Source organism: Mastigoproctus giganteus, chromosome 9 (genome assembly GCF_048544385.1).
Source record: "Mastigoproctus giganteus isolate SK-2022 chromosome 9, ASM4854438v1, whole genome shotgun sequence".
In the NCBI taxonomy this organism is placed as follows: domain Eukaryota; kingdom Metazoa; phylum Arthropoda; class Arachnida; order Uropygi; family Thelyphonidae; genus Mastigoproctus; species Mastigoproctus giganteus.
In genome coordinates this window covers 75,155,333-75,178,769 of record NC_143583.1, presented here as the reverse complement: position 1 = coordinate 75,178,769, position 23,437 = coordinate 75,155,333, and the positions used below count along the sequence as shown (strand labels likewise).

Below are 23,437 nucleotides of genomic sequence, written 5' to 3'. Positions count from 1 at the left end.
GTGGGCTGTTACTTTCCTCTTAATCTCATAATGAAGGATGTAGGAGCTGCATACAGACAGAGTGCGCGCAAACATATGATTATTTTCGCAGTAACTATTTCAGGCCAGTAAAGACTATTGACAGTCTTATTGCTGGCCACAACATCAGGTCTTCGCAGATAGTACAGTGGTTATAATCACAGTCCCACCGGGTGTAAAAAGCCCGGGTTCAAATCCTGTCAATGGCGGAAGAACTTTTATGGGCTCTTTTCACTCGTTGGCTGAGTTAGTCGGCCTCAGGTTCCCCTTTGCACAAGAAACTCGTGTTTTTCATCCAGCAGAACGCGCAAGTCGACCAGAGCACATATGGAATTTATAGTACATAATACACATGGGCGCGTAAGGTCAATATTGGGTGTCTCTATTATGAAGTTTTTTTTGGTATCCACGGGAATAAAATCAACTTTCACGATCTCCTTTACCAATATTTTGTTTTCACACTACATCCGCCATTGTGGTATTCTTAATAAACGCTCTACTGAGTGTAGAATAAGTTGTCATGTGGATATTTAAAAAGCAGCCGTTTCTTTTAAATAGCTTAGATATGCGTTATTTGAAATGTCACTAGAATCAGTTGAAAGTTCGAGTCATAACAAAATAGCTGATAGGGCATTCTGTAATGGAATTATTAGCATGAGAATGCATTGGACAGGTGGACTTATTTCTTAAAGCTGGAAAGTAACCAAATAATTAGCATAATCGAGCAAATCGGCAACGCAGTAGAAAGCCCAATGAAGTGTCTGTTACTGTCCTCCACAAGTGCTATAAAACGTGTGTAAAAGTCAGCAAGCAAACAAAACGGTGAGGAATGGCTCGCTAGTGGAGAGAAATGCTGTTAGCAGCGATGAGTACAGGTAAGTACCTAGATATGAAGCCATAATGAGCCCTTAAATCTGCGTGGAGTGTAATCTGCCTATAATTTCTTAAAGAATTACAGATTATTCTCAGAAGTTTCGTGATACTTCTTGTATCACTTCTTCAGTGAACTCTTATAAATGCTCTCCTTATGACATATTACGTGTTTTGAGTAATAGTTAATCCAGCACTAGCGATATGAAACAGATCAGTCAGAATTCATAAAATTTCCAACATCGTAATGTCATTCCTGTCTGATTATGTGCGTGGGAAGTGCGACTAGCAGACAACTGCAAAAAGTGGGCTACATTCTTATTGTCTGTTTCCTACCTCTGAAGCCATTCCGTCGTTGTCAGCGTCTGCAGTGGCGCAAGGCGAGGGCTGCTTGGGAACAAAAATGGTGACTTTTCCTTAATTTTCAGATTTCTGTTTATGGGCATCTAAGAACGCGGCGGTCTGCACCATGGAAAGGTATACCGGGAGAACACCCAAAATTTTGACATGGAATTCAATCAGTTGGAATGCCACTCATCTCTGGTTGTTACTGATGGTAAGCTGAGTCAAAACATTATAGCAATCAGTCTAGGACCAGCGTTTTTCTGTCCTTTCTAAGTTCATCCGAAACGCTATTTTTCAGCAGGACAACGCCCACCCAAATATCGCTCTTGTATCCCGATCGTGACTAGGTGATGTGGACGTGCTCCCTTGGTCTGCAAGTCAACAGATCTGTCACCCATCGAACACATCTAGGATATGATGGTTGCTGATCTCCATCTCTCAGTCCCATACTATTGTTTTTGCGATCACATCATAAGAAGCGTAGTTCAACCTTCACCAACATGCTATTCATCAATAGAAGTCATTCTACCGAGAAAATATGATGAATATCATGTGGGCCACTTGTATGGCTATTCAAGGAGGCTATACTTCATGCTGATGCACCCCCACATTTCGTAAGTAAACCTTCCTGAATTGATACTCACACTTGATCATTACTTATCTACACTGGTATCTGTTACTCCACTTATTTTGGGCTTGAAGTACCCACCCCTTTTTGGTGGTATATTTGTCCTGCTTGCATCCCGGAAAGTGACAGTGGAGAAGTTGAATCCTGCGATGAAACATCCTAGGAGGTTGGAAATACTAAACAGAGAAAAGTAGTTAACACTTTATTTCCAATAAATTTATAGCAGGGTATTCCATAACTAATATTTTTTAGCATTATCAAACGTGCTTATTTCTAGATACAATACATAAGTCTGACAGGTATTTGTAGATAGCAGAATGTGCTTGTAAATTGTATTCAAGTATATAGCTGCGAACTGCACTAATCTACTTCTTATGTGCTGCCGTAGCCGAGTGGTCAAGCGGGAGGGTGCATAAGTGGTTCAAGTGGTTCATTCCACGGAATGCTCAATATGGTTCGCTTCCCTTTTATTCTCTTCTCTGTATCCTGAACTCCTCTGACAATATGAATGTCCCAAAGTACAAAGAGGAAAATTAATAGAATTACTAAAATAGTTATAACATTTTTATAGTTTAGACAACAGCTTTGCAGGACTCGGAATAACGCCCAATAAGTCTGATGTAGATCAATGTCTTTAAAATATGTTTTTGCTTCACCGGACATTAAACCTGTCTTGAGAATTTTCCATTTGTATAGCGATACTACTAAACACGAATACTATTTTTGAAGAAACCCGAAGTAATTTTCAGCTTCCTGACAGCATTTTCCTGCATGCATTCCACATAAGTTTAGAGATTTTCCGGCGTGTGGTGAAGAAAATGAGACCTTATTTGCTTTCCGAATATGTGTTTGTAATCCTTCGAATTCGCTCTCCATTTTAGGGGCGCATACGTATGTCATAGCTTTCTCCTCTTCAAAGCGTGACGTTGATACCCAGTGATTTAAGATACCTTTAAAACATTTTCAGTCAAAACTTTGCTAGTACGACTTTGAATAGTAAGAAGTAAGAGGTCGTCCAAAAACATTGTCTTCAAAACGATACAGAGTCTGTAATTAAATATCAAGAATAAAAACATTGTTCTTGATATTTAATTACAGGTCGTTCAAAAACATTGTCTTCAAAACGATAAAGAGTCTGTAATTAAATATCAAGAGCATAATATTCATTAAACTTTATTTCAATAACTACTGTATTTTCAGCAAAAATCCGTTGACCAAGAGATCTATCAGTTCACCATAGATGGTGAACTGATAGATACTATGGTCTGAGAAATGTAAGACGAATGGTCTGTTTCTTTACTGCCATTATATTTTCAAGTATTCATGAAGAATACTTGAAGAATTACAGCTAACGAATACTTGAAGAATTACAGATAACATAACGTAAATATTCATGAACTGCACGATGAACTGTAATTCCTCAAGAAAAATTTCTATTACTTGATGATCCAAATGAATAATTCTGTTCTTCAACTCCCAATCCCTACGGACCTAAAAAAATTTATTGACAGCCTGGGGAAAACACCCAACAGAACATACTGCAAATATACGCCGCACTGAGAACCCAGCACGTCCAGTACACACCAATTTACACAGATGGGTCTAAAACTGACAATCATGTTGGTACAGCAGCAGTATTTCTCAACACAACTATATCCAAGAAACTCCCTACTGAATGTAGCAGCTATACTGCAGAAATTTGTGCTATCCACATAGCCTTAAACTATGCATTCTCAAAAACCATATTGCACAGTGTTATATATACAAACTCAATTAGTGCTGTCCAAACTATACATCAGAACCCAAAGAATGATAACTCCCTACATAGACAGGTCTGGAATACTCTGACTAAGTTAAACCGGAAGAAACAACGAGTTCTGTTATGTTGGATCCCTGGTCATGCTGGATTTTATGGAAATGAACAGGCCGACCTAGCTGCCAAAACTGCTACCGATCCTATAGCCCAAGCCTTTACTACACCTGCATCTGACTACAAGTACATTATAAAAAAACAATGTCGTGAACAATGGCAGCACATCTGGCAGAGTCAGGCCAATAATAAATCACTCGGCATTAAAAAAGATCTCAAACCATGGAAGTCTAACATTCGTGAGAACCGACATGAAGAAGTTGTATTAGTCCGATTACGGATAGGTCACACATCTCTATCTACTTACGGCCGCTGACCCACCACGTTGCACAAACTGCAACACCCAACTTACAGTCCAGCGTATACTCATTGACTGCCCGATTTACAACAGCGAGCGACAAACTCTCTTTGCCTCATTTTCAGAAACGAATACTCTGAGTATTGCCAATCTTTTAGCAGATACGCCACATGTAGACAAAATCTTCACTTTCCTTAAAGAGATAAAACTGTACAATATACTGTAAACTTTAACTGCAATCCAAATTGAAAAAAAAAAAAAAAAAAAATCAACAGAGCACTAAACTTTTCTATAGTTAGGCGCATTATGGCTATGTTGCCCTTGCGCCGTAGAGTCCACACTCAAACAAACAAACATAGTTGGCAAAAATGCAAATTTTGAAGAACTGTTTCAATACTTGAAACGCATAAATTTATATAACCATCTCTGAAAGCCATAATATAAAAGATTCAGTCATAAGTAAATCATTAATTGGCACAATATGGCCCTTGTGCCAAAAACCCTGAATCACAACGACAATTACTTTAAGGACTACATCGCTAGGCTCAAAATATATTAAAGACAGCAGCCCCATCAGGATGTCTAAATCCGCCATTGCTGTTTGCCTATAAGCTGATGGTTTTAGATATTCATATTTAAATGTCTGTTAGTTCAGCGTAGTAGCTTTAAACGAGTCAATATAAAAAAAATTGTAAGGAATCCAGTGGCAGAACACGATTTGGCAGTGAGTGAAAAGCATGCTGCGGATGTTGTGAAAGAGAAAGTAATTGTGAGAAAAATAAATTCATACACTAGGAACTACTTTAACAGTTGTACTCTTTTTTTTTTACCTCTAGCTGCAACGTGCAGTGGCACTTCCGTCAACAAACACGCTGCGTTGAGATGAACGTAAAAGCAAAAGCAAATCACAATCATATTTATTTTCACTTTTTAAGTATATATTCTGGGAACACTGTCTATCTTGCAGATATCCGCGACATCACGTAAAAATCTTTCACTTAAATTTCGTGGAAGTGAATAGAAACCATCCATGGTTAGTTAAGCTTTAATAGAGTGGCGCCATCTACTAGGGATATAGAAAAACACATATTGCTCTTGGATGATACGTAATGTTGCTTGAGGTTTGGGGAGGAAATCTTAAAATGATTTTTTTATATATATTATATTCATAAATGTAGCACAAAATAGATAACATGGTAAGTGTCCAGGTAAAATTAAAATTTTCTATTTGGTGATGTTTAGCGTAAAATATTAAGATCTAAATAAATAAAGTATATACAGTATATGTATATATTATTCCGCGATAAAAGATAAATTATTTGAGGGGTAAACTTGCCAGTTTTTGTCAATTTATGAGAAAGTTAGTATTAAAAAAATCTATTTTTTATCGAATTTTATATATTATACATATTTCATTTAAATTTTATTTTTTTAAATGTTGTTTTTGTTTTTATTATCATATTTGCATAAATTACACAAGGAGAAATCAAATTATCGTAATTTATAAAACTTATAATGAATACTTACCATTTAAACTCAGTATTGACGTCTTCTAATTACCTTGAATATTCTTGAAATACGATCAATTTAAAACGTACCGGCTCAATAATCGATAAAGTAAAACACCCTTCGACAGCTAGCATTATAAAAAAAAGAGCATTTTTATCTACCATATACCATGTAATATCAGATCTCACAATTAATATATTTTAGAATATATTAACATATAAAAATTTGAATTAGAATAGCAACAGAGTTTTTCTAGTTACGTATTACATGATCTTACAAAAGCTTCAGAATGAACAATGCAACAAGGTGTTGCTTCAAATACGTTGCTTAGAAACGAAACATGCTGCCATCTGTTACCAAAAGTAGAAACTAAGTTGCAACCTGTACATGATTTTATGGACAGTACGGATAAAATTTGTGAAGATATTTCCATTAAAAATAAATAAGTAATAATAATATTTAGCAAACTCTCTAAAATTTCGATTCTCTCTGGGTTTCGGAGATGCTGGATTTTAAAATTACCCCTATTTTAGAGAAATATTACCTGGTGGTTGAGCAGTTTTCTTGAGAACATTTCAATTTATATTAAGTACTGATAACTGAATTTATTTATTTCTATAAACATTTATAATGATTAAAATGTAGTGCTAGTGATTAAAAATAACAGTTCAATGTGTTAAATATAAATAATTGACAATAAACAATGTTATGGCAAATGGTGTCAATTTTTAAACGCATGCGTAGTAAAACATCAGAAAGAATATCAATTAACGCTTCTGAGAAAAGATACGATCACATTGGTGAATTATAAAAAAAAAATTCTTCTTCTTAAGGAAAGATTATGAGGTGTGATCAAAAAGTTCGGAGACTGAACTAATATTTGGGAAATGATGAAGCGTACCGGCCATTCGGAGTAATCTTTACCCTCTATATGATTCCAATACCACGGCAGCTTCTCGAGGCAGCTTGATGGCCTCTTTTAAAATTGCTAATAGTTCCTGTAGTGTTGTGTTCTGAATAATTTTCTCAGTTGTTGGAAATTTGTGACCTTTCAAAGGGGCTTGGCAAGTCACATATTTAAGCATTGGAAATAAAACAAAAATCACAAGGAAATATAAATCCGGAGAGAATGGTGGATACGAACCACACTGATGGGATATTTTACAAGAAATTCTTGAATGGAATGCGCATCGAATGGACTGCATCTCAGTAGAAACGTTTTGTGCTTTACTGTTTACTGACATTGCAACGCCCTGTGAGTCGAAAAATACGTTAAACACTATCTTCACATATTGGTCGATATTGTTTTGCTATTGTTTCGGGCCTTCAGAAGGCAGTGTCTTCCATTGAGAGGACCTTAATGAACCTACTTTGTTTCCGGATAATAGTCAAATACCCGTTATTCGTCATCAGTAATGATGTAAGAAACGAAGCTTGGATCAATAGCAACATTGATGAAGACCCTGGTATGAGAGAACTGCTCGCTCTCTGTGACCATCAATGAGGGTGAAGGGCACAAACTTTCTTAAAATACGCCTTTATTATTATTATTTATTTTATTTATTTTTTTTTTTTCATGCAAAGCAATGACTGGCCGCACACAGCTATGGTAACAAAGAATGAATAAAATAAAAATATATTACTGATTATAGAAAGTTTGAAGGATGGTAAACGATGGTAATCAAGATATGCTGCTTCAACAAGGCCTAGATAAATTACTCAGTTGATCTTCGAAATGGCAGTTAAAGTACAACATTAGGAAATGTAAGAGTCTACATTTCAGTAATAGTAATCGCAGACTATCTTATGACTTGGAAAACAACAAGCAAAATAATAACGAAAATAGCTTTGATGTAATTCTACAGTCTGATATGGAATTCTTTCAACAATGTACACAGGCTGCCATACACCATATGGTGTATGGTGTTTTATTTACAGTATGATGTATAGAAACTTTGTGTATTATGAATGTACGACTGTATGTTCATAGACCAAATTGCATGCTATTCGGGCTGAAAAACCTGGAATAACACATAGGAGAACCACTATTCATTCTACCTGAGATCGGCTAACTACAGTCCCGATTGAAGAAGTCTTTAGAAATGCCTCCAGTCGACAAGGCATGACGTAAATGACTGGTTAGGAACGAACAGAATCTGGAAAAAGTCTAGCTCCATGCTAGATCACATCACTTACAACAAACAAAGAGCAAATTTTCTGCGTGTTTGGAAGAAGACACATCGTAAGTATATCCAAAGAACACTTAGGCATTCCAAGCGTATCTTTTCAACACGTGGTCGTCAGGTGGAAATGGATGGAGAAACGATAAAACTGTGGTCACAGTCAACCTTCCACCCTAACCAGGAAAAACATCCGCCCCTCCCTACAGAGGCCATCACAGATAAGGCCAGGACCGAGCTAACGCATGTTAAGATTTCAAGGGAAATGATTATGAAAGCAAAAAACAGCCTTTCCAATAAACCTACAATTGATCCCGACGGATTTACCCACTTTATTCTCAAAATATGCAATTTCTATGTGATTGACCTGCTACATCACATCTTCAACCGTATCCTCGTGACTGGTATCACACCGACAATTTGGAATGTCTACCATGATTTAACGGTTCCAAAACTAATAAACCAAAAGATCCGAGTGGCTACGGAGCAATCTCTATTTCCTGTGGACTACTAAAAATATTTGAAAAGACGATACAGTCCATCTTAGTTGATCACTGCTTCAATGGGCGTCCACAGCATCTTCATACTGTTATTCCTAGAAAGTCTACGCTTTCAAATCTATTAATGACCAGCTGGGAAATCCAGAGAACCCTTTGAAATCTTATTCCTAGACATTCAAGCAGCTTTTGACACATTCAGCACAACAGAGCTAGTTAAAATTTTGAAGCATTATTTAAGAATCAAACGTAATCTTCTCGCTATCCTCCACCAACTCCTCATCAACAGTCAAATCTTTATTAAATATGGCGATAGATTAGAGAGGACCACCACGACCTCTATCGGCATCCCATAAGGGGAGTTCTTTCATAATGTTTTTTGCCGCAGCACTAGAGCCCTTCCTTGCGAAGCATGCAAACTTCATTTCATACGTTGATGATCTTAAGATGCTGGTCGCATTCGATGATCCAGCAAAAGCTGAGGCAGTCGCCTATGAAAATCAGATAGTGCTGTTTGAACTCCAGGATTATCTAGGACGTCTGGGACTTAAACTGAATCCTCAGAAAGCAGCTCAGATGACTTTCCGAATCCTCAGAAAGCAGCTCAGATGACTTTCCGAATCCTCAGAAAGCAACTCAGAGGAGGATAAAAAGGTTCACTCCCACACGGATTTGGGGTTGAAGTGGGACGACGTGCTTACTTTCAAAGACCACCTCAAGATGGCCAGGCAAAAAACGCTTGCAGCGTTCTGGGCAATCCGGCAGGAGTTTGTCGGTCTTAGGCCTTGAGAGTTCCTTTCAGAATACGTCCGAAGAAATTTAATACCGTACCGATCTACGCTTCGGTAATCTGGTCAGGAGCTTCCTTTACTTAACTAAAGAGATTTCTTGGGGTTGAATATTGGCTACTGAGATGGCTAAGCAGGAAGATGGGCTATCCTTTCACCATCTCTAGGAGCGTGCTCTATGCAAACCTTGGCATAAAACCCTGGGAAACCATCATTAAAGAGAGGAATCTACACACCTTGGCACTACTTCTATGCGGCAAAATGGATTTGCCTGACATCTGGGATGTTTCTGCAAACTCACAATCTTCTCTGCAAAATGTGCAATACCTTAGGTCAATGTTTCCGACAAATACGTTCGTAATGTATAACTCCCTAGGAATTGATGCCTTATCTTCCTGCAGCTTGAAGCGTTATAGACAGGACATAGTGAAAGAACTCTATAAACACGAACAATGAGCATTATGTGAAAAGCATTCCCTGCAAAGGCTTCCCTGGATTCACCGTTGTGTTTTTTATTGTTTGTTATTTATTTTATTTTTATTTTGTTGTGTATGTTTAATCTGTTTTGATCTCTTGCAATTCCAATCAATGTAATTAACTGGAATTTGCATAATGTACTCCCTTCTAGCCGAACCAGGCTGTTCCAGGGGTGCCCACTGACGTGGAAATAAAATAATAATAATAATAATAATAATAATAATACAGTACAATTTATTTATCAAGAGAATATGTTTACAATAAATGAACTTGTTAAAAGTGAATTTCTTGACAAGTTGAAATTCTTCATTTACAACTGTTTTGTATACAAATTCTTTTACTACCAGAAAAGACAATGAAGTCACTACTCGTAGTACATTCCACACTGTAAACAGAGATAGTAATTTAACTGTATAGCAATTTTAATCCACTGTATCACTGAGTATCAAGAATTTTCTTATTAGAAATTTTAATTTAGAGATGGGATAACTTCTCCTGAGCCTGAAATCAACACTAGCCAGCAAGTTGTTTATTATATTCATTGTGTGCCTATCTCCAAATTTATTTAGTACCCTAGGGTGAGGCGAAGTAATTGTTTTTGGGTTCCTTAAATTATGTGTGCCATTCGATTGCAGATTTGATTCTTCATAAATAGTGTTAAGATTTTTCAAGAATAAATTTAACTTCAGTTTTTGAACTGAAGAGTTCAAAGATTCCAAGAGTTTGCCCCATTAAAAGTTTCAAAATCCTGTTAATTAAGTTGTTTATTTTCCATATTTCAGCTATATTTGCTCGTGCCCATACATTTACTAAATAATTGAGTTGGGAGTCCACTAATGCATAATATAAGGTAACTTTTGTTCTAAGATTTAACTTATTTTTAATGTAGTAAAAAAAAGTGCACGTAAAATCTCATTTTTTTGTACAAGTTTGTTATATGCATTGCCCAACTTAGACTGTAGTCAATCCATAACCCAAGGTAACAATGATTTGAAACTTCTTCCCGTTTGTAAATGTATTACATCCTGCTGTAAATCTTTTGCCATTTTTGTCAGGTTCTTTCCAATTGTATATAAGATTATATCATCAGCATAATTTTTTATAAAGGAGTTCTTTATTACTTCGAATATGTCATTTATATAGATGTTGAACATGATTGGCCCAGCATGAATGCCCTGCAGTACTCCTCTCTTTATATTGTATGATTTTCCCTTTGTATTTTCTACTTCAACTGTTATTTTTCTCTTGGTTAAATAACTTGCTAAGAGTTGATTGATTCTTCCCTTAATACCATATTTCTGTAATTTCTGTTGCAATATTGGGATATCAATTAAGTCATATGCTTTGGTCAAATCTATAAATAAAATCATTATGAAGTTATTGTTGTTTAAATGTAAGTTAAAAGAGTCTACTAAGTTCCCTAATAATGTCTGTGTGCTCTTGCCCTTCTGATATGAAAATAGAGTTGTTTAACAGCCCATATTGATGTAAGTATTTGCTTATATGAGAAAATATATAATTTTCTATTATCTTTTTAATAAGTGACTGTATTGTTATTGGTCTGTAATTGCAAAAGTCATCTGGTGGTCCCTTTTTATATATAGGAATTATCTTAAAAGAAAGTAAATTTGTAGGATAGCTTCCCGACTCTAACATCCGTGCTATAAGCTCCAACAAGAGAACAGAGAACTGCTCTTTGTTTCTCTTTACTTCGGTTACTGTAATACTGTCCAGTCCATAAGATTTCTTGTTCTTTAACTGTTCTATAATCTTAAGAATCTCAATATATTGTAGAGTTAAGACTACACAAGGGTTTACCTGAGGAAGACTATCTTGTTTAGTAAAGAAAGCTTGTCAATAATGTAAATTATATCTGTTGAGATCTAATACAGCTTTGGCAAACCTATTTGCAGCCTCATTCAATATCAGTAAATTGATATTGAAATCTCCTACTAGTATGGTCTTTTCAGTCTGTACGTCATCCCATTGCAAAATTATGTTATCTAATTCTATTAGGAAGCTGTTTATTGAATCTGATGGTGGCCTATAAAACGCACAAATCATGAATGTGTTTTCTGGATTATCTCCCAATAATTTGACACAGCAGTTTTCACAAGACTGAGTTAAGTGGTTGACCTGTATTGCCTTAAAGCACGTTCTATAGTATATTATTATTCCTCCACCCCTTCTCAAATCTCTCAAAATATAGACCTTGTCATAACCGTGTATGTTATAATTTGAAATTTCATCACTTTTTATGTTAACTTCTGTTAAGACTATACATGAAATATATTCTTTCATTGCATTAATTGTAAGAAGTTAAACCAATTTTTTCTTAATGATCTGATATTCAGAGCGACCATAAAGAACTGATTTTTATCAGTTATAAGCGCTTGAATACTAGAATTATTTAAAAAATGTAAAGTTGAATTGAAAGTCTGTGATTCCTCAAAAAGCATACCTGATGTCTTAATTTTACCTTAGGTCCAGATTTCAGAAAATTACAATTATTCACAATTTAACAGTCTATTTTACGTACTGCAGATCCTTTGAACTCAGAATTCTAATGGCTCTTGAAGATTCATCCTTCCATGTTTCAACCATAAAAATTTGTAACTGTGAGTTTTTACTAATTGCTTTGTTTCCCAAAACAATTGCTTGAGGTGAGTTGTTAGTTGGTCATTTACGTAGATTGGAATATTGCTATTGTTCTGATATACATCATTTGCTTTCAGTCGGATCTCCTTTGCCTTTCTCATCCATTTCTCCTTTACCACATGATTTGAAAATTTCACAATTAGTGTAGGCTTGTCGATTGATTTCTTATTGTTGGGTATGTCTTTATCTTGATGTTTGTTATAAAGTGATCTAAACATGAGCAACTTCTTCATTGTACTGTAGCTTCAATGCAAGTCCTAGCTGCTGTATAACAAGCTTTAGATTTGGCCTGCTAATCCGGTTAATCCTACTATTTCTAAATTATTTGATAACATCTGCTATTCCATCGAGTCAATCCTTAAGTTAAGTAAGTTGGAATTTTCCTCGTTTTGCTTGAATGAATCTTCCAGATCCACAATTCTTTTGGTGATTGCAGCGTTGGAGTCCTGCAGTTTGCTTATGCTTTGTTGTATTTTGTCAAATGATTCTGAGACAAACGAAATCGATTTATTGATATCTTCCACTTCTGTTTTCAGGTCCTCCATTCGCTTCTTTATTGGAACAATTTCTATTAGTAAATCGAGCAAATGAATTTTGCTGGATAGCTTTCTTAGTATGTCTTCTATGTTAAGGGTGTTCGCCTGCTTTTGTGCTACCTCTAAGTCTTCGTTTTCTTTGTTTGGTGGATGCAGCGAATCGTGGAATTCTTCTGCCGAGTAGGAATTTTCACTTCTTTCTTCCCTCTCTTCTTTCCTGCACAAGATACACCTCCACTGTTGTTTCTTATGCTTCGCCATTCCTTTATAGGTTGCTTCTTTCAATGAGCATCTATAATGATATCAATGAGTATCTATAATGAAATTAATAATAATAAGTGCAGTAGCACACGTTCTTTGAGTGGACCGTGTTTCAAGACACTAACTACTAAATACGATTAACGATTGGATTCATGATTTCTTGTAAACTTCTTTGAGCTGATGATAGTTCTGGAGTATAAACAAAAACAAGAAAGAGGTAATTACTAAACCGAGGAGAAGGAACAACTTTCTTGCGAAAAAAAAGTAGTTTATTAGACAAAATTTAAAATTAAAAAGTCATAAAATCCAAACGGTAAGGCTAAGTCCATTACGAATATCAATTAAAAATTTCAGCCCAAATTTGACAGAAAGAGATCCAGACGCCAAACAAACTAAAACGAGATAAACCCCGGTGCCGTTTCAATGATACACCCTATGTAATATCTAATAATATCCAGGTTTTGGACTACTCCCCTCATAGTTAGGCGGATGCCGATCTGCCGGAAAAGGCGCAACAACAAGGTTAGTTGTTGATTTGATGAAGCACACAGAGACAGGGGAAGAGAGACTAATCTTGCAGATTACAAAGTCGAAACAAAACATTTGAATGTGGATTGATACAGAAAATGCTTTCAAATGTCCCAGTAAATTAAATAATGGGAATATCCTTTTGTGACTTTTTTTTTCTTTCAGAAGCAGCGAAAACTACAGGACATGAACTTAAAATTCTCATATTGAGAAAGGATAACTGGTATTTACACGCACACTTAGGATTTCAAGCAAAGATATGATCAAGGCGTACAGCGCGGTTGAGTTTCAGAAAGTTTGCAACTCACAGGTTATGAGTGGAAGAATTTGGCTCTAAAAGAAAGAAATGCGACAGAAAGTCGTACTCCCAGAACGAGACCTCAGAAATTTAAAGCGAATTATGCGTCAGAATAGAAGGACCAGTATTGAAATTTAGACAAATAAAAACCGATTTCCAACCGAACGATGCGGCGCGAGTTGAAGAATCTGTGATTTGATAGTCGGGTAGCTATACAAAAGCCACTTCTTTCCCGAATATGCCTGTAAAAAATAAAAAATAAATAAAAGATCCGATTAGAGGGGGTGCTGGATTGTGGAATGGAGCAATGAGATTACGTGGTCTGGAGAGTTTCGATTTACACTTTTTTTGCCAATGGTTGGGTGAAAGCGTGACATGAACCTCATGAATCCACATCCAGATTGTCTCGCGTCCGTCACTTAAGCGGCTGGAAGTGGTGTCGTGGTATCGGGTATGTCATCTTTTGTTGATATGGAATGGGTCTCCTCGTACAGTTAGAAGGTCGTGTTACCTCCAAAGAATAGTTTTCTGTCGTATCGGACTAACTTCACCCTGCAATGCTTCATTTTTAACAGATTGCGATGGATTTTTTTTAAAGACAGCAACGCAACTATTCACGATGCAAAAGTTGTATCTGAATGGTTTGATGAACATTCTCAAGATTTCGAACGTCTACTCTGGCCGCTTAATCTCCAGATCTTAATCCGATTGAGAATATCTGGGATATGCTGGAAAGAGCAGTTCAGCTTCGTAGTTCTCTACTGGCCAGAATACAGCAGCTGTCAAATATCCTGATGAAAGAATAATCAAATCTGGGGCTAGACTCCCTCAGACATTTAATGGAATCGAAGCCAAGATGAACGGCCTGTAATTCGGGCAAAGAATGGCCTACTAAATATTTAATACAGGTTTCTAATTTTTTTGGTTATTGAGCGTAATATTAAAAATAGCATTAAAAAACAAAAAACTAACATTATTCTCGTTATCCAACAGCGCCTATCGATGGTTGGTTATAGTAGCAGGCTTTTAGGCGCATCACCAACTTAAATCATATTGTACCGTATATAATATGTCTGTAAATTGCGTGTATTCTGTGGTCGATTTGCTGTTTGCTGGACTTAAAGCCAGAGATGCCTGGAGAAAAAAACTATGCTGCCCTCGCCTGAGATCAACTAACTTAGCACATTTCCAAAAGAACCCATAAAATTTCCTCGCATTATTGACGGGATTCGAACTCAAGTCTTTTCCACCCGGCGTGGAGACATCGCTGATTATGCAAACTGTGCCAGCCATGAGGGCAGCGTCTGCCGACCACCTCCTTGAATTTTTCCAATCTTTCCGCTTTGGATACTCTTTTAGGCAATTCATCATAATTTTGGTCGACATGCTGTTCGAAAGTAAACTTGGTAAGGTTTAGTCTACAGTTCTTTCCTACTATTTTACAGTTGGGCCAGCTGGGTCTTGTCGCATTTACTAGCCTTATAAACTTCAGTAAAATTCCCCTTCACAAAGTGTCTATCTGCTAACATCCATAGACCACATCTTCTAAGCCATTCCTCGCAGAACATTATTATTATTATTATTATTATTATTATTATTATTGTTTCTCTTATATTATTTCTCCCGGATTCCACTCCGTGACGGGTACTGCTACCAAGTACACAGGGAGGTTCTAATGTCTGGTGTTACTGTCGGTCGATGAAATCTCTGACTATCCTACAGGTGTTGAGGATTGCGACTTTCTGGAGTTTCTTGCAGGTGTTCTCTGGGAGACCTATTGCTGCTAGGCTGCTATGTTTAGTCTTTGGTACCATACCAGTTGTTGACACGATGATTGGGATGGTTGATATATCTTGCATATGCCACATGTCCTCGATCTCACGTCTCAGGTTCGTGTACTTCCTATTTTTTTCCTCATGGGTTTTCTGGACATTGCTAGTGTTGGGCACCGCTATGTCAATTAGGTAGGTAGCCTTTTCCATCTTGTCGACAAGGGTTATGCCCGGTCTGCTGTGCGGGATGGTCTTATCCGTTATTATGGCGGGGTCCCAGTACAGCTTGTGGGTTCGGATCTCTAGTACTGCCTGGGATTCGTTATGGTACAGTTTCTTTGGTCAACTGGTATTTCCTCGCTAGCTTCTGATGTATTATCCCGGCTACCTGGTCGTGTCTATGAGTATACTCAGTCTGGGTGATCACCTTGCACCCCGCGGTGATGTGTTGGATCGTTTCTGAGGCCAGGTGACATCGTCGACATGTATCATCTGACATTCCGGGCTCCTTTGCGATGTATTTTCTATAGTTTCTGGTGTTGATTACCTGGTCTTGGATGGCCAGTATGAATCCTTCAGTCTTGGGGAAGAGCGTCCCGCTTGTGAGCCATGCATTGGAGGCAATGTTATCTTGATGGATGTCATTGTAGTGTCTGCCATGGGGTGTCTTCTTTGCTCATCTTTCTATCTTCGTTTCTTGTACTTTGGGCGGGAGGGGTTTCCTCGCTTAGGTTGAGTTGGATATACCACTTATCTATCTTCCTTATGGCATGGTGGAGTGGTGCTGTGTTGTTTTCGAAGTAATCCTTCAGGTTAACTATCACTGTTTTTTGTTGTTCTGTCAGGTCTATCAGGCCCCTTCCTCCTTCTTTCCGAGCTATTGTTAGTCTCTCCACTGCTGACTTCGGGTGGTGTTGGGGACTCTTGGTCATCATTGTCCTTGTCTTTCGCATGACATCTTCTAGATCGGTGTTAGTCCAATCTATGACCCCGGATGTGTATGTTATTACTGGAGCTGTATAGGTGTTTATGGCTTTAACTGTGTTCCCTCCGTTCTATTTTGCTTTCAGCAGGCTTCTGAGTCTCTGATGATATTTTTCAGTCAGGCACTTCTTGATATCCTTATGTTCCAACTGCTCAGCCTGCATCATCCCTAGGTACTTGTAGGTCTCTCCTTCTGTGATAGCTTCGATCTGTTTACCAGTCAGCAGCTGATAGTTTCGGCCAACTAATTTTCCCTGGTGCAGTATGTGGGTCTTGCATTTGTCTAGACCAAATTCCATCCTGATGTCCTTGCTGAATTCTTCGGTGATCCGGAGTAGTTGCTGGAGTTGCTTCTCGGTTGCCGCGTAGAGCTTGATGTCATCCATGTACATCAGGTGGGTGAGGGTGTACAGGTTCTTCCTTCTTTGAGGTTATATCCATACTTGCTGCCGTTGAGCATGGTGGATAGCGGGTTAAGTGCTAGACAGAACCATAGTGGGCTCAGAGAATCTCCCTGAAAGATTCCTCTTCTAATGGTGATTGGCCTGGTTGTGATGTTCTCGACATTAATGGTGGTATTCCATTTCGCCATTGTTGCTCCTAGGAAGTTTGTCACTATAGGATTGACCTTGTAGATCTTCAGGGTCTCTATTAGCCAGCTATGAGGTACGGATTCGAAGGCCTTGCGGTAATCGATGTTGGCCGTTTATCGGTTGCGGTGCTTCTTGAAGGCTTGCTTCATATCTGCGGCATCTATGGTTAATTGCTCCTTGCATCCTTTGCTCCTCCGCTTGCATCCTTTCTGCTGTTCGGCCATTATGTTCTGACTCTCTAAGTGGTCTGATATCTTCTTAGTTATGCAGCTGGTCAGGATCTTGTACATCGTTGGGAGGCATGTGATTGGCCTGTATTTCTCCGGGTTTCTTGTATCTTCATCTTTAGGCTTCAGATATGTGGCTCCTTCAGTGAGAAACTTCGGGATTGTCTCCGGGTTGCTTATCATTCGAGTGACCTGCTCTGCTAGGTGCTTGTGTGTGCAGGTGAGCTTCTTGTACCAGTAGTTGTGGATGTTATCAATTCCCGGGGTTCGCCAGTTGTGGGTGTTCTTGATCGACTGCTTTACTTCTTCTTCTCGAATCTCCCACTCTCTCATCTCTTTTATGTCCTTCCTTTCCTTCTGTTCCTCATCTATCCAGGGAGCTTTGTTATGTCTTACTTCACTGCTCCAGATATTTCCCCAGAACTCTTCGATCGTCTTCTTCTCGAGTGGTCCGTTTCCTGCTTTCTCATCTTCAGCCAGTTTCCTGTAGAAGGCTCTTAGATCCTCATCGAAGATTTGGTTGTTTATTTTCCTCTGAGAGCTCTCTTTGCATCGGCGTAGTCTCTTGCTGAGTGCGAGGAGATTCTGCTTCAGTGTGTCCAAGTATTCTCCTATTCTCTGTTTCTGGTCTCATGTTTGCTGTGGGCGCTGTCTCTCTTGAGGATGCTCTTCACCTTTGAAATTAATTACTGGGTCAACTGATTTATCTTGACTCTTAATTCTTCTATCTTCTGCTGAAGTCTTCTTTCCCAAGCTGGCGGTTCCTTCTGTTTCCGGTTCTTCTGCTGCTGGTCTCTCGGTTCTTTTCCATTATACTAGTGGCTGCTATGGCAGCACAGATACGGCTGTGTGATTATTATTATTATTATTATTATTATTATTATTAGCCATATGGTACAAGGAAGCCTGAGGCTTATGCTGCACCAGCCAAAAAAAAAAAAAAAAAAATTCCCGAGTTACCCCCTGAGAGAGAGAGAGAAGTAGAAAGGAATCACCAAGAAAGAGAAGAATGATGATATCCAGCTCAGAACCATGGATTTGCCAAGCCCATACTCACCAGATGTGAGTCCCCGGGGTTAAACATTCCAAGTTTCGTCGCAGCATCGTTTTATTAAGGGATAATAACCTCGTCTTTACTTGCAAAATTCCTTAAAAATCAAATAATACATACCGGGTGGTTATAAAATAAGTTTCCCTATTCAGGAGACCTTAGTGTCAAAACGGCTAGAGATAGCGGTTTGAAAATCGGTGGGTCTGTCATTTAGGATATGGGGAAGCGATCCGTAGAAGAAAAAAAATGTTCAAATTTCCGCCATTAGGGGAGAAATTGGCACTGTAAACATGAGATGGAATACTTAACTTAAAATTGGATTTTAAAATCGAAACTTAGAAATCTACAGATATTGTTCTATGTGCTTTCTTTCACTTGAGATGGTATTCTCAAAACGGAGGATTGCGTGCGACACAGTTTCGAGTAGCATCTCATTGGGGACGTTGGCTACATGCTGTTTAATGCTTGCTTTCAAATCGACAACGTTTATATGCCGCCACGGTAAACTCTGTCTTTCAGGTATCCCCATAGCCAGAAATCACAGGGGTTAAGATCTGCTGATCGGGCTGGCCAGAATTGCGGAAAGTCTCCAGAAATGATGCGATCATTTCCGAATGTTGAAAGGAGCAGTTCCTTCACTTGTCGACCAAACATTGCCTTTCTTGCAGAGCGGGAATAATGTCATCTCTTATAAGAGCACAGTACCGTGCGCTAGTTACCGTACACCTCATGCGTCCATCAGGTGTACACTCTTCAAAGAAAAATGGTCCGATTATAAACTCTGCTGTGAATTCACACCATACTCTAACGTATGGACTTTGTAGTGGTCTTTCATGCACAGCAGATGGACGAGAAGTTCCCCATATTCGGCAGTTTTTTGCATTTACAGCCCATGAAGAGTGAAATGTGCCTCATCAGACCACAAGATAATTCTAGCCCATGTATCGTCAAGTTCTATAAGAGCCAGAAATCATAGAGCAAAAGTCTATTCGTTGTTGCTGATCATAAGACTTTAGTTCTTGCATTACGCGAATCTTGTACGGGAACCAACGTAAAATTATTCGAAGCACTTTACGTACAGTAGACCAAGGAAGTGTCAAGTCTCTTGACACCTCTGTCACTACTGACTGGTAATATTTCGCATTGTGACCATTGCAACCGTCACTTGATCCACTACCACTTTCCGAACGTGGTCGTGGGTGCCCTGCCTGGAATTACACCTAACTCCCCGTTCGGTCGCTTCAAATTTCTTTATTAGTTTTCGAAGTCCCACTGAGTCAAAGGTCCAAGTTTCCAATATTCAGGTAGCGTTACTATTATTCTGGTAAAACAGTTTTACTAAAAGAACACGTTCCTTTTTTGTAACAGGCATAATGGTTATTGACGGTGGTGTTGGCCTTTCTGCTTTTATCTAACAGGATGTCATTTGCGTATGCAATGTGTCTTGAAGTAAATGACAACTTTTGCATATGTGCAGCGCCGTTTTTCCCCTTGTGGAGGAAACTTGAACTTTTTTTTTTTTTTTTCTTCTACAAATCGATTCCCTATATCCTAAATGACATACCCACCGATTTTCATAGCGCTAACTCTAACCGTTTTGACACTAGGGTCTCCTGAATAGGGAAACTTATTTTATAACCGTCCGGTATAACTCCACGTGCCTTTCTTGTCGCCTGTTTACATTGCATGCCGAAGTCGTAATCTCCATTTCCTTCTCATCTTGAACATCCTTTAATCTTTCTTCCTCTAGGACTATATTCAGGTAGCGTTCTCGTGGATTTCTAATCTACAAGTTCTACTTTGCATCTAGTAGAATTTAGCTGCCGTTTTTCAGACTGTACTTGAGGTCGGTCCAAGTACTGTACTTCGAAGCAGAATAGCCTGATTCTGATCGTTAACACTCTCTCAACCTTTAATTTCATTAGTCAAGTTTGACAGTTTTCCTTGTACTGTCTCATCGACATCATTTAGGAAGATAAACAAGATGTCCACGCACTGATCAAGGCTGTCAGAACAAGCAAATCTTTCTTCACCGTATGGGAGTGCAGGTACGTTGAAGGTGGTTGTTTCCTTTTGGAGTTGGCATGTGTCCTCTTTCACATATTCATACTTTTCCAATACGAGCTTTTCGCGGTTCCACCATTTTTTAAAAACAATTCTCTAATTCCACAAATTCCAAGTAGTTAACAGCAACAATTTGCCATTATTTTGACGATTTCTTCAGCGAATGCCACCCTAAAAATACGAATTTTCTATTACCAATAACTTCTAAAGACAAATTTATAAATAAAATAAATTAAATAGTCGATCAATAGTCGCCATATATATTTCTGAGAGAGAGAGAGAGAAGAGTGGAACTGCAAGAAAGCTAGTACGTTATGAAAGTCAGTATCCATCTGGTAAAAGGAGTGGAAAGGCATTAATGTGAAAATCATCTTCCAAAATTCAGAAGGACAAGTTCTCCCTTTCGTCCTCTTTCCGACGTCCATGCGCTTGTGTGTGTGTAAGCGCCACCTGTCAAGAAGCCCGACATCCGAGTTATTGACATTTCAAAAATTTTATATTAGAGGTGACATTTGGAAAGTGCCCCTCAATCGTGACGCTGCTAACTTCATTTGTGGAAATTGCAGTGGTTTCAAAGAGACACGTGTACAGTTTGGGTAATTTCATCTCGACTGCAGTGACAGATTCAGTGGATTCATCTGAGAAATGAGTTTCCAGTGCTTACCGAGTCTTACTAAGTGTTCTGACAAAATATAATATGAAGGAAATTTCGTACTGGCCTTGACGAAATAAGACGTGGAACACGTCGACTATTCTGAAGCCGCTTCCTAAATGACATTCGCTTCAGACATTTGTAAAGTCAGAGAGCCCAAACAAGAAATTATGAGTCCTAAAGTTAATAAGGACACTTAAAGAGACTGCATGAACATGCCATTTCCACATTCAGAAAAATCTTTTCTTAATAAAAGAAAGTCAAAATTAGTTCTGAGAATAATTTTATTAAATTTTGGTTGGCTTACCTAAGCCTTAACCAACAAGAACGTTTACAGCAAAAATCATCAAAAAATACACTGAGTAGCTACTTTATTAGATACATCTACACTTTCCAGGAAATAGAACACTTTAAAAGTGAGGGTCACAGTTAGCTGCGAGGGCACTCACTAGCGGAAAACGATCCTATGCTGGGAGAAATATATATACACGGCTCTTTAGAGCAATAGGTAGTCAGTTTGAGACAAAAGAGAAGGAAATAAAGGAAAAAGAGAAGTGCATAGTGCAATAGCAGGTCCCTTGAAACTGCAGTGAATCATATTCTTCAGTAACAATATCAAGAGTGCGTACCATACAATATAAAGGGATGAGCAAACATATAAAACATGGTAGTCGGTGCCATAGGCGTTCTATGGGTTTCCCCGAAACTACACCCCCTGCCTGGATTTACATGCACGACTGTATCTCAGGTGTATCAGGATTGGTCCAGTAACCAAATACCATCCCACCACTGGAAATCCTGTGGTAGAAAACAGTTTGATAATGCGAGAGGTCCGTGGAGCGTGACAGGACTAAGAGAAAGATTATAGTCAGTCAAATAACAACCAGAACAACAATGGTGACCAAAGAACAATTTCAGAAAGCACAACTCGTCCTACCTTATCATGGATCGGGTATCACAGTAGACAACTGAATCGGGTTCCACTCCTGTCAGCAAAAAACAAGAAAGTATGGTGATAATGGGCTCAGGAGTACCAACGCTAGACAGTGAAAGGCTTGAAAAACTTTTCCTGGTATCATGCGTCTCGGTTCTTGCTGCTTCACTCTGGGAGCACCAGAATGTGGCAAAAATAAGGTGAGTGCCTCCGTAGCCGAGTGGGCAGGAGCGGGAGTGCAGTAGCACACGCTCTTTGAGTAGACCGGGGTTCAAGCCCCTGACTGCTGAATACGGTCGATCTGCCAACCCGCACTGGACCAGCGTGGCAGATTATGGTCCATTTCCCTCAGCATGAATTGTTGAGGAGGCTTCCACCCTGCAGTGGGTTGATAATGGCTGCACTTTACTTTTTTTTTATATGGGCTCATCCGGCTAGGTGTCAACAGTGCAGGCTGGTGTTGGTAGTATAATGGTGGGAAGTATTTTCGTGATGCACATTGGGTCCCTTAATACCAGTGAAGCACACTTGGATGGCACTAGTTATCTGGAAATTGTTTCCGATCTCACGAATCCCTACACATTTGCAGCGTATCCATCTGCCCATTATCCCATTGGAATGGTTCTTCCAATAGAATAATGCGGCTTGTCATAAGGCCAGAACTGTAGAGAAATGGTTTGTGGAATATGAAAATTAATTCAGCCTACTGTGATGGCCTCTTTAGTCACTATATCGTGCTCAAATTGAGCACCTATGGGGTGATATGAAACAAACTCTTCGGAGTAGACTCACAACCATCCAATTTGCAACAACTGTGGGAATTAATTGAGTCAACATAGAGCAGCATCTGTGTGGTACGCTTTCGAAACCTCATTGACGCCATGTCAACTGAAATCCAGGGTGTTCTTAGGGATTAAAGGGGACCTACTCGCAATTAGGCAGTGGACTTTATAAAGTGGCAGTCCCAGAAGTTCTCTATAAGTCAGGGCTCTGGGTTGGCCTATCCAACTTTTCGACGCTAATGTTCTCAACCCAGTCGGTCACAACGCGCAGTATGATATGGAGCGTTGTCCTGCTGATACAAGTCGGGGCCTTCCCCGATGTGCTGTCAAAACGTAGGTAACGCATTGTCCAGAACGTCTAGATAGACCTCAGAATCCATGTTTTTTGTCCAAAACAACCAATGGTCCCAGGTCAAACCATGAAAAACTGCCCCAGACCATCACGCTACCTCTGCTGATTCATTGTCAGGATGTCATTCAATGGCATCCACGTCTAGGAGCGACCTTCAGACTGGTAGACCATGTGCCATGACTCGTTACTCCATAGAATAGCTTTCCATTGGTCTACGCTCAAAGAATGCGAACCTGAAACCACGCTAGACGGCGTCTGGCATTAG

General features: G+C 38.8%; 1 protein-coding gene across 2 annotated transcripts in view; it reads right to left on the bottom strand.

Annotated features, from left to right (window-relative positions):
* Window positions 1–5,623, bottom strand: part of LOC150080459 (beta-1,3-galactosyltransferase 1-like) — a 55,266-nt gene extending 49,643 nt beyond the window's left edge. The window contains exon 1 of one of the 2 annotated variants that reach the window (XM_090381193.1): window positions 5,557–5,623. The gene's annotated coding sequence lies outside the window, so the exon portion shown is untranslated. Of the gene's footprint in view, window positions 1–4,859; window positions 4,920–5,556 lie in introns of those variants that run through there. The other variant, XM_090381194.1, reaches the window with a different exon arrangement.
* Between the last annotated feature and the right edge of the window lie 17,814 nt (window positions 5,624–23,437).